This window comes from Lynx canadensis, chromosome E3 (assembly GCF_007474595.2).
Source record: "Lynx canadensis isolate LIC74 chromosome E3, mLynCan4.pri.v2, whole genome shotgun sequence".
Lineage (NCBI taxonomy): Eukaryota > Metazoa > Chordata > Mammalia > Carnivora > Felidae > Lynx > Lynx canadensis.
In genome coordinates this window covers 12141391-12153379 of record NC_044318.1, presented here as the reverse complement: position 1 = coordinate 12153379, position 11989 = coordinate 12141391, and the positions used below count along the sequence as shown (strand labels likewise).

The following is an 11989-nucleotide window of genomic DNA, read 5'->3' as shown; positions in this document are numbered from 1 at the left end:
TCCTGGTTGGTGGATGTTTACAATGTTGTCGTCAGAAAGCCTCCATCGCATGAGAACCAAGTGAGTGTGTGCCAGTCCAATTATAGAATGGGAGAAACTGAGGCCCACAGAGATTAAGTGGAGGGTCCGTGGCTCCCCCCCAGGTTCTGGTAGATTCCCCTAGCGGAGAGAAACCATGGAGGCCCTGCTATTGCATGCTGCTGCCACACGGTGTCACTGTTGAAGCTTGCTCCCCGTGCAGCCTCTGCTAACAAACAGCCCCTCCTAGCTACCACCAGGAACCTGGGCTCCCTCTTTGCCTTCAGAATTCTTATTTCACCTTCTTCTGTCACTGACCATCGTGATCTCTCCTTACAGAGCTCCCTGTGCAAACCCACCTTTTCCCCAGTGGTCAAGTTGTCACAGAACAAACACAGCGGACTTCAAGCTGACTTTCAGAAATTCACAGACAAGTTACGGGAACCCAAACATGGCTTTACAGATTGAGGAGCGCAAGTGGTTCAAACCAACATACAATGGCTTGCTTATTCAGACACACCATCAGCTTTACCCACTTCCGTGAAAAGAGGACCCAAACTCAGAATTTGGCCCACTAGTGTCTGATTCGGCAGCCTGCACCCAGCTGGTTTTACAGCTCCGTGGTATCCCCAGATTTCCAGCAGAGGTGATGATTTTGAGATTCATGTGTAGTCTTCCAGGCTTTAAAACAAAAAACCGGGGCACCTGGGTGGCTCAGTCAGTTAAGGGTCGGACTCCTGATCTCAGCTCAGGTCATGATCTCACCTTTCATGAGTTTGAGCCCCACATTGGGCTCTGTGCTGAGGGTGGGGAGTCTGCTTGGGATTCTCTCTTTTTCCTTCTCTCTCTGTCCCTCCCCCACTTGTACATGCCCTCTCTCTCAAAATAAATAAATAAACTTAAAAACAAACAAAAAACAGCAAGCACTTCCCCACACGTAAATATATACCCTTAGATATTTTGTGCAATTTTTTTTTTTTTTTTTTTTGGAGAAATGGTACCTACAGCACATTACGTAAATTGCCTTTTCCTGAAGCCCATTCAACATGTGGGGCAAAGGAGGGTGGGCAGGGTGGGGACAGTTTTGGGGGGTGGTGAGAATGGGTGTTTTCCTAGGATGATGGCACTGAGTGAGGCTTTACTCTTTGGAGAGAAGGACAGGAAATATGTGTGGACTACTAACGTCCTCCCACCGATACTGGCCTGAGGGGGGCGGGGCGGGGGGGGGGTGGGTTTTTTTTTGTTGTTGTTTAATGGAAGGAACCTAAGTGTTCCTTTGTGACACTTTTTTTTTTTTTTTTTTTTGAGAAAGAGAATGCAGGGGAGGGGCAGAGTGAAAGGGAGACACAGAATCTGAAGTAGGCTCCAGGCTCTGAGCAGTCAGCACAGAGCCTGACTCAGGGCTCGAACCCACGAACCACAAGATCATGACTTGAGCAGAAGTCAGATGCTTAACCCACTGAGCCACCCAGACACCCCTGTGGCACTTCTTTAAAAAGAAATGAATGACTGCTCCAGGGGAGAGAAGACAACAATCATTATCTGTCTTAATTCTGGATCATTCTAACTCGCCTGCCTCCTAATAGGTTATCTTTGGGTTTGTGGGCTCTGGAGAGATTCTGGGGGAAAAAAAAAAATTCTGCACGTGATACAATCATCTCCTATTAAATCTAAACAATGTGAAAGTTTTCAGGATAAGAAGTGAAGGAATCCTTTGCACAGATCTCCGACTGGCCAGCTGTTAATTTGATGTGGATCCTTCTACCCTCTGCCCAGTCAGGGAGGGCAGGGCCCAGCCACACGAGCGTCACCCAGCCGCAAGTTAGAAATGCAGGGTCTCGGCGCCACTGAAGAACGAGAACCTGTCTTTCAAGGCGACCCCCGTGGCGAAGAGAGCTTCTCGGTGTGGTCTGGCAGCATCAGGGCCACGTGGGGGGTAGTCAGGCCGCATCTCGGATTTACCGAATATGCAGAAGCCCCGGAGGTGGGGCCCAGCGATCGGTGCTTAACACGCCAGGAGATGCTGAGGAAGGCTGACGACTGTGACAGCCGCTGCTGTGGGGTCGGGGACTCTCAGCCCCTGGACGCTGCAGCTAGGCTCCTCGCTCCCCATCGCATCCCCCAGGCGCCCTCCCTCCAATCCCCCCCGATGTGGCTCGGTCACCGAGGTACCCCCGGAGTCCAGCTCCACCACGTATCCACCAGGAGCTCCGTTAACGCTCCCTTCGATTAGGAATCTCGGGCCGATCCGGGTTTCCCCGAGGAGGTCAAGCTGGTTTTCAGAGGGCACAAAACCCCCGCGGGTCGAGGCCACTGCACGCGTGGTTAAATGCATTCGAGCAGCCCCGCGGTGCATCCTTTCGTGATGCGAAGAAAACAGGTTCCCTGTGACCCCAGCTCCGTTTCCCGGGGCCGCTTCCACGGCCAGTCCGTCTGGCAGCACACAAACGCCTACAGCTGGCCAGACGTCCATTTCACAGAAGGGCAAACGGAGGCTCAGGCGGGTCTAGGTCGTCACGTCAGAACGGCTCTAGGTCTGGGCAGGATTTCCTCTCTTCACGCAGTGCCTGCAACGGATTTCTTTTTAAAAATAGCAAGCCAGCCAGCAGCTGCCTCTGGGTGTGGGCCCGGCATCAGGCAACGGCAGTCCTCTCATTAGAGAGGATAAAATTGGACTTTCAAGTTCAGGGGAAAAGCTTAGCGGCTCTCGAGTCGAGTGCCAGCAGCTGTGGGGTTTTTGCCGGGGGCCACGGTTTCTGGGGGCCCCTCCGCTTCCCGCGGGGGTCGGCAGGGGGCGCCGTCCGCGGGGAGCGCCGCCCGGAGCGGGCAGAGTTTGCGGACTCGCCGAGGCCGGACCACCCAGACGCTCACCTCGTGCGAGGGCGGGAGCAGAGCTTGGAGCCACACGAGGTGAAAACAGTTGGCCGGCTCCGCACCCATCTGCACCCAGGGGCGAGGTTCTCGGCGCGGCAGGCGGGCGGGGGCCTCTCCGGGGGCCAGATCTTGAAAAGTGGTCCCAACCCTAAAAAGTCTCGCCGCTAGGGAGGCTCACGCCAGGCACGGACGGGGTTCGAACCCGTGATCTTCGGTTTACGAGACCGACGCCTTACCACTTGGCCACCGCGCCTGCGTTAGAAGGGCGGCTCCGCGAGCCTCTATCCTGGCGTCGCTCCCGTGAGCTCGCCCGCGGGCACGAGCGCGAGCGCGCCCGCTCGGCCCCCGCGGGGCCCCGCCCCCTCCCTGCGGCGGGAGGGGCGGGGCTCCAGCGGGCGCGCGCCGGACGCTCTCCGCAGACTCCCGGCGGCCGACCCGCTGGGCTTGGAGGGTAACCGGGTCCGCGCGTGTGGTGGGGTGGCGGCCCCGGAGTCCCCACGGCCACGGCAGGAGGCGTGTCTGGAGCTCCGGAGTCGGCGGAGCAGTTGTCGGGTACTCAGTGCCTAGTGTTCGAATCCCAGCTCCTCCAGAGACAGTCTGAGACCTTGGAGGGCGCTCCTCGGAGCCTCAGTTTCCCCTCTGGAGCGAAGCACCCCGGAAGCGGGAGGAGGGATGGCAGTGCTCGTTGCCAGCCGGATTCCCCGGGCGGTCTCCGGCTGCCCTGCGCGGAGCACACGCTCGGCGACGGTTGTTGAATGAATGAGTAAGTGTTTAAGAAATAAGCTCAAAGCTCCTTTCCCCCGATTGCCGCGGTGAAGCCCAGGGTGTCTGCCTCGTCCCGAAGCAGCGCCATCACCTGGGAGCTTGCCGCCCTGCGACTTGGCGGTTTCACCGGCACCTGCCAAATCACACCCGATGGTGGAGCCAGGCAACGTGGGCTTTCACTAGCCCTCCAGGCGATGCTGATGCGCCGGAAAGGCTGCGCCAGGCTGCGCCAGACAACTGATTGACACATTCATATTTATATACTCAAATGTATGTACGTATTCAAACTTATTTGTATACACATGGACCGACTCTGCAGTTGTCTTGGATTTTTCATGAATGGATGTATGATGTATTAATACAGCGGCTTGTAGTCATAGAAAATAATCACAAGTGACAGTGGATTATTTAACAAACACTAATCTGTGTTTCGTTAATATTATGCATAACCCAATATTGTAAATTATATATACTACAGTATATACGGTAATAGGACCATTCTACCAGGATGGGTTACCTTATTCTCTTTAATAGCTATTAGTGGTTAATTAGCTAATAGTGGTTTCCTTTTGAGTGGCTCTATCGCAGTTGATTTAATCAATTTCTGGGAAGTAGCTTTATGTAGTCCGCAGCTCTTTTGCTGCACAGAACGTTCTGCTATATGCATCTTTCCCGTCTGGTACCAGTGATGCTTGTAGGGCATATGAAGACATACATTAGGACACCACTCAACTACTCAACTGTATAGGCAAATAGGAAACTTAAATACCGGGAAGTTGTGTTCACCAAGTTGCTTTAAATGTCATGGTTTGGGACGGTGAGTGGAAAAGGCACCAACACTTACCCTCAGACACTGGGACAGGAACCCTGAGACACTGCACCCAGTGTGTGAGATCTTTCTGCAAACCTCACCGCAGCTCCCTAATTAAAAAAAAAATTGGGGCACCTGGGTGGGTCAGTTGGTAAACGTCCAAGTTTGGCTCAGGTCATGATCTCAAGGTTAGTGGGATGGAGCCCTGTGCTGCGATTCTCTATCTCCCTCTCTCTCTGCCCCTCCCCTGCTTATTCTCTCTCTCTCTCCCTCTCTTTCTCTCTCCCTCCCTCCCTCTCTCTCTCTCTGTCTCAAAATAAATAAATAAAAATTATCAAATTTGGGGCACTTGAGTGACTCAGTCGGTTAAATGTTTGACTTCGGCTCAGGTCATGATCTCAAGGTTTGTGATCTCAGCCCCGAGTCGGGCTCTGTGCTGACAGCTCGGAGCCTGGAGCCTGCTTCGGATTCTGTGTCTCCCTCTCTCTCTCTGCCCCTCCCCTGCTCGTGCTCTGTCTCTCAACAATGAATACATGTCCAAAAAATTAATAATAATTTACAAAATTTTATAAGCATTTTTAAATAGAAAACTCAAGAACATTTTCAGAATTAAAACATTTCTTACTGAGCAATGCCTCTGACTAGTTGAGGATAAAATTGGTGCCAGTGTCTCCCTCCTTTTTTGGGTTGAGCAGTTGGGATGATTGTGCAGAAGTGGCAGAGGCTTAGCCAAAGTTAAAAGAAATTAGCAAATGAAGGAAATTCACATGGGAGCAGAGCCCAGAACTAACCGGGCAGGTGGAGCAGGAATCAGTCTCTTAACAGGTGCTGTTTTTCAGTTTTGTCTTGTGAGGGAAGGGAGGGAGCAGAATAATAGAGGGGCATCTGTAGCTTGTTGGGCAGGTGGGATGCCCCAGGTGTCCAGGATCGGAGGGGCCCTGAGAGAGGCGGGCCCTGAGAGAGGCTGGCCCTCCCACCTTCTGTGAGCTGGGTGGTCTGACTTGACTTAATCTGCCAGGCAGAAGACGTGCAAGAGGCCATAGAGCTTGTAGACGTGGACGGAGGGTCTGTCCTGGTTCCAGTGTCCCAGAGCGGTACCTGCACAAGGTAGGTCCTCAAAACGTATTATGGAAGGAGTTAACATTCAGGGTTTATTTCAGTGCGGTCCTCCTCGTGGTTCTGGGGAACCTCCTTGGCCAGTGCCCTCCAACCACAGTTCCAGGATTGTCCTGACACTGAACTTGTCTGGACTCCTTTTCAGAGGAAGCAGAAACTTTGAATTCCTTGGTGATGGGAGTTGTTCATTGTTTACTCTTGCGGAAAGAGCTTAAATCCAGTGAAAGTTTCCTCTTTTCTGCGTCCTAACAAAGGCCCTGGGGCAGATGATGGCACAGAATCAATGTGACCCCAACCCCGGGCCTCCCGCATGCATGCGGGGTGAGAAACCAGGGTCTGCTGATCTGGTGACCAAGCCAGGTGATAGGATGGAATACTTTTGATCTTTTTGTTCCGTCTGTATATTCAAGTCACCTGGATCTGAATAACTCATGAGCGTTTGCATTTCTTTTGTGTTGAAATGTCACTTTTTTTTTCCATTTTGGAAAAAAATATCTAGTTTTAAATCTTTCTCTTTATTTTCCTGTACTTTTTTTTGTTTCTCTGTGCCCGTCCCCCAGGTTGATGTGGCTTGAAAAACTGAAGTTCTCTCTGGGACCCTCTCTCCTTGCAGGCCAAACTCCTGATACAGCCCGTGCCTGGGTCCTGGCTGCCCTGGCTCATGTGTGCTGCCCCCATTTTAGCGGCATTTGATAGTCCGGGAGGGCCTCCACCCACACTTTTTAACGGGAGCCTTCGTTGCAACCTTAGCCGCACATCTTCCTGGGACCCCCACATCTTGGGAAGACGCAGACCCATATGGGGACCGTGGGGCAGCCTTTCCGACAAACTCCCATGTTATGCTGATGCTGCCGGTCCTGGCCCTCACTTTGAGAACCCCTCCTTTAAAGGATCTTGGGGGCGTCTGGGTGCCTCATTCGGTTGAGTGTCCGACTTCAGCTCGGGTCACGACCTCATGGTTCCCGAGTTTGAGCCCCACGTTGGGCTCACTGCTGGCAGTGCAGAGCCTGCTTTGGATCCTCAGTCCCCCTCTCTTTCTCTGCCCCTCCCCAGCTTGCTGTCTCTCAAAAAAAAAAAAAAAAAAAAGATTTTGGAGAGATTCATTTGCATGAAGAAGATGGCAGGGAAACCCTTAAGCTTGGATACTTAGGTCACCTGAGTTAATGACTTCAGGTTTTTACTGATAACCTAAATCCAGCCTAAACAAAAGCTTCCTCAGCTCCTCCCAGCGTGCCAGCGACCGCGCTGTTAGTCTTGGTGGGTTAGAGCCCAAGGCTGGAGCCAGAGAACACAGCCTGCCTTCATTACTTTCTGGGAGAAAGTCCGTGTTTCCCAGCGGGCTGAGCACCTCAAATGCTAGGTAGGGGCCAGGCTGTGAACGGAGCAGGCATAGGACACCCCGAGTAAGGGACCTGGGCTTTTTAATTTTAGCTCTTCTGAGATACAACCACGTACTCATCGTGGTTGTATCTCATCGTGATGTGCATTTCCCTGGTAAGCGCCTCTTCCTGGGCCCATTAGCCGCTGCATACATCTTCTGTGAAGTGGCTGCTCAAATCTTCTGCCTGTTTTTATAGCTCGTTTGTCTTTTTATTACGGAATCCCTAGAGTCAGTTGCATAATCTGGATACAAGTTTTTTGTCAGATGCCTAGGTTGTGACTATTTTCACCAAGTCTGGGGCTTGCCTTTTCAAATCTTAAAGATGTCTTTCAAAGGGCAGGAACTTTTAGTTTCAATGTAGTCCGCTTTATCCTTTTTTTTGTTTTCCTTTTATGTTTCATGCTTGTTACGTCCTTTCTAAGAAAGGACTCCCCAGGTCATGTCGAGGTAGGTCATGTGTACCTAGGCCACCAAGGTTTTCTGGAATTTTATCGTTTGACGTTTTACATTTAGGGCTGTGATCCGTTTTGAGTCCATTTATCTGTATGGTGTGAGGTACGGCTTGATGTTCATGCTTTTCCCAGATGGCTGTCAAATTGTTACAGCACCATTGGTTGAAATGATTATCCTCTCCCCATGGAATTGTGGCAGTACCTGTGTTAAAAATTCAGTTTCCTGTGTATTTGTGGTCTGTTTCTGGAGTGTGTGCTGTGTTTTGTTGATGAGAATGCTTATTTGCAGGCCAGTTACCCCTCACTCCTGATGGTTGTGTTTTCCGGTGAGTGCTGAAATCAAATGTTATAAACCCTCCATCTTCATTCTTCTTTTCCAGAATTGTTTCTTGCATTCTAGTCCTTTGCGTTTCCGTATGATTAGTAGAAACCACTCATCAGTTTCGACACATGCCTGCCGGGATTTTGATGGGGAGTGCATAGAATCTGTAGGTCAGTATGGAGGAAGTTGAATATTTCATTTCACAGTTGCTTCTTGCTGGTGCCTCTGGGTCTTGTAGTCTAAACTCATTTCCTTTGCATTTCATTATGTGAATTTCCTGTGATTTTCAGTGGAGGAGTAGGTGGGATGCTTGTGGTAACCGTGTTCACCTCCTTTTGGCATGCCATCCATGTGAAGGAATGGTGGAGGCCCCCGCAGGACACATCTGGAGGAGAGTTGAAGGAGGATGTGTTGTCAGTGTAATCTCGGTGACAACATTCAGAAGAAGCAATGGTCTCCTGGTTCAGAAAGGGGATCATTGCTTCAACACCCTTCCACAAATAATGCCAACCGTACACCAAAGGTTACAAAGATGTAAATTAAAATTTTCTGCAGAGATATTAGAGTTGTACAGAATGCCCTGGTATCATCTCATCAGATCAATCTTAGAACCTCTAACCTCGGGAAGTCATGTTTCAGTAGGTTCATTCCAGAACTAGAATAAGCTCGAGTTGGCAGCTGTGAATAATAAGTTTTGTTCTTTTTCTTTTTTGGTTTTTCGGATAAGCTCTAAAAAGGTCAGATTATCTGAGGTACAGACATTAGCATGTAGCATTGATGGTGCTTTTATGTGTATGTAAAAAAGGCAGAAAGTAATGGAGAAGAAAATTGCTATTTCTCTTATTATTTGTTCTTTGTGTAGCAGGGGGCCCTACGCTCCCAGCTCTCCCTTCCCCTGCTTCCCCTTGTCTTACTAGGAGTTTATTTTGGGTCATTCTGTATCTTTTTGTTTTGTTTTGTGTTGATGTGTATTTATACATGGGAAGTATAGTGTTTGGGGTGGGATTGATCTTCCCTCCAGTGATACATGTTATGTATCCCTCCTGTTGTACATGTTATGTAGCTTGTCTTTTTGAAAGCTCCACAAAGCATCAGATGTCCAGTGGTATCATTCCCTATGGCTCTAATTCCTTTTAACTGCCGTGCTCTAGTGTGCTGGGTGACTGTAGCGGTTTTATTAATTCCCCTCTGGCTGGGGTTGTTTTGAATTTTTCTTCATTACACACAGTGCTGCCCTTGTATCTTTGCTTGGGCCTCCTTATGCATGTGTGTGGAGGGTTCTTTAGCAGAGATGTCAGGGTCATTGCTTTCTTAACATAACTTTTCTTTTGCTTTTTAGCAGCCTTGAGCAAACATCCGTTTGGTGGCGAGTGAGCTGCTGTCTGTGCTACCAGGCTACAGGAACAATACTGGCTCTGTTTGAGGCTCTCATTAAAAAATTTTTTTTAGCAGTGCCTGGATGGCTCAGCTGGTTAAGCGTCTGACTTCGGCTCAGGTCATGATCTCACATTTTGTGGGTTTGAGCTCCATGTCGGGCTCTGTGCTGACAGCTCAGAGCCTGGAGCCTGCTTCAGATTCTGTGTCTCCTTCTCTCTGCCCTTTCCCTTCTCATGCTCGCACACTCTCTCTCTCAAAAACAAATAAACATTAAAAAGAAAAAAATAAATAAAAAATAAATATATTTAAAAAAATTATCTGAATGTTGTTTTGAGAGGGACAGAGAGAACGAGCCATGGAGGGGAGGAGAGAGAGGGAGACAGAATCCTAAGCAGGCCCCGCGTTGCCAGCAGCAGAGCCCGATGTGAGGCTTGAACCCACAAATGGTGAGATTGTGACCTGAGCTGAAACAAAGAGTCAGATGCTCAGCCACCTGAGCCACCCAGGTGCCCCTTGAGTCTCTGATTTTTAAAGTCTTTTTTTTTTTTAATGTTTATTTATTTTTGAGAGAGAGAGAGACAGAGTGTGAGCCAGGGAGGGGCAGAGAGACAAGGAGACACAGAATCCGAAGCAGGCTCCAGGCTCTGAGCTGTCAGCACAGAGCCCGATGCAGGACTCGAACCCACGAATCCCGAGATCATGACCTGAGCTGAAGTGGACGTTTAACCGACTGAGCCACCCAGGCACCCTGAGTCTCTCATGTTTGAGTTTGTGTGGAGTTGGTTGTGAAGAAGCAGAGACAATCAGTCACCAGCTCTGTGTGCCGCATGGCCGAGGTCCTCTCAGCTGGTTGAGACCTGCATTTTGGGTACGGGTGTGTTGGTGCAAAGTGAACAAACATCTTTGGTTCTTTTCAGTATTATAAGCTTGTAAGAGACAATATGTGAATGTCCCAAAATGGTTGTTTTGCAAATACTGCACTTTGTGTGAAGTAGTACCAGCATCTCCTGTGAATGATACATGGGGTGTGTTTCTCAATGCAGCAAAGAATTTATTTTCCCTTAGCTTTATTAATATTATATGGGTTTTCAAAAACTCACATCTTGATTCATATTAACCATGAAGTCATTTTGATTGATAGAGACCATTTTCTGGGCCTTGTGTTTGAAGATGACTGTTACATAAATGACACTTGATCTCCTGGGTTGCAATTTTTTTTTTTTTAACCAATACAGAGTTTTGGTGAATTTATGCTTGTAATTGGGCCACCTTCCATATACACCCCCTTCCCTTAAATGTAGGAGCAGAAGCAGTGTTTACATGCTTAAAGATTACATGTATGTTATGAAGTTCAAAGTGACTTTAAAAATGTCATCTCCTGTCATCCAACGCCAATTATCATATCCGCAGATTTGGGTGTGGGAGGTGATTATTCCCAGGGCTGTTCTTGGCAACTGGAAAAGATAAACGGGCGGAAGGAAATGAGAACAAATGTGAAGAGACATCTACCTACAGAGCAGAACATACCTTTTGCGTTTTCCCCTGGTGGCTTTACTTTAGTGCTGTGAAAACATAAATACGTATGTAAAACTTGGGGGCAAAGATGTCGTATGTGAAACATGACTTTCCCCCCATTCCATTATGGACATGTGCGAATTTCTCCTAGGGAAACGTTGAATAAGATTTTACGGGAAACCTTGTAGGGTTGCTCTTTCTCATGGTTCTGTCCCTCACCGTTCTTAAAAAGCTGTCGCTGTGTTTTCTTGTGATGCTTTGAGTCCGTAGCTGCTTTCTGGGCACTTCGGTGCTGGAAGTGTGAATGGTTGCTCTGGTGTTTGCCTCTGTGTTTTGCTGGTTGTCATGGTATATTAGTGAGTGCTGTGTAATCTTCTGCTCTCTCTAAAAATAACACAGGGGCAAATATTTGGAGAAAGTACAAACACTACATCCAGACCTCAGCTTATCTCAAATAGAAGCCACTAGTTCCATTCAGGTAAAAACACCTGTGGAAATCGAGAGTGGCTTCTTTCTTTTGAGTTGGGCTCTTTGGTTTTTTGGGGGGTTGGTTGTTATTGTCGTCTTAGAATCTTTCCCTCCCATCTTTAAGCAACTACTATTCTGCTTCCTGTCTCTATGTTAGTTTCCATATCCTGGAGTTTTACATAAATGGAATCAAACAGCATGTATTTTTTTTTTCTCCTGGTTTCTTTCACTCAATATACTTATTTTAAGATTCATCCATATCATGCATGATTTCATGTGCAAGAATCCATTCCTTGTTACTGCTGAGTGGCATGGATATTTACGTTGTTTCCAGTTGAGAGCGATTACAGATAACGCTACCATGAACCCATGAACATTTCATGTACAGGCTTTTGAAAGGACATTGAAAGGCTTTCATTCATCTTGGGTAAATAGAAAGGAGTGAGATAGCTGGATCGTGTGTTTATCTTTTTTTCTTTTCTTTTTTTTTTAAGAAGGCGTCATGCCCAGTGTAGACTCCAGTGCAGGGCTTGAACTCACGACCCTGAGATCAAGACCTGAGCTGAGATCATGAGTCATTCATTTACCTACTGAGCCCCCCAGGCGCCCCTGTATGTTTATCTTTTTAAAAAATTGGTAAACTGTTTCCCAAGGTGGTTGTGCCTTTCACATTCCCACCAGCTGGGTAAGAAAGTTCCAATTCTCACCAGTGCTTGGTAGAGTCAGTCTTTTAAATTTAGCCATCCTAACAGGTGTGGGATGGAATCTCATGGTGGTTTTAATCTGTGTTTCTCTAGTGACTAATGATGTTGAGCATTTCTTCATGTGTTACTACTCATTGGTCTTTGGAGAAGTGTCTGTTCAAATCTCTTCTGCCCTGGGGTGTCTGG

At 48.4% G+C, this 11989-nt stretch overlaps 1 non-coding gene across 1 annotated transcript; it reads right to left on the bottom strand.

Moving 5' to 3' along the window:
- Window positions 1-3073: 3073 nt before the first annotated feature.
- Window positions 3074-3145, bottom strand: TRNAT-CGU. The gene has a single exon. It is a non-coding gene; the product is annotated as a tRNA-Thr (tRNA).
- Window positions 3146-11989: the final 8844 nt, after the last annotated feature.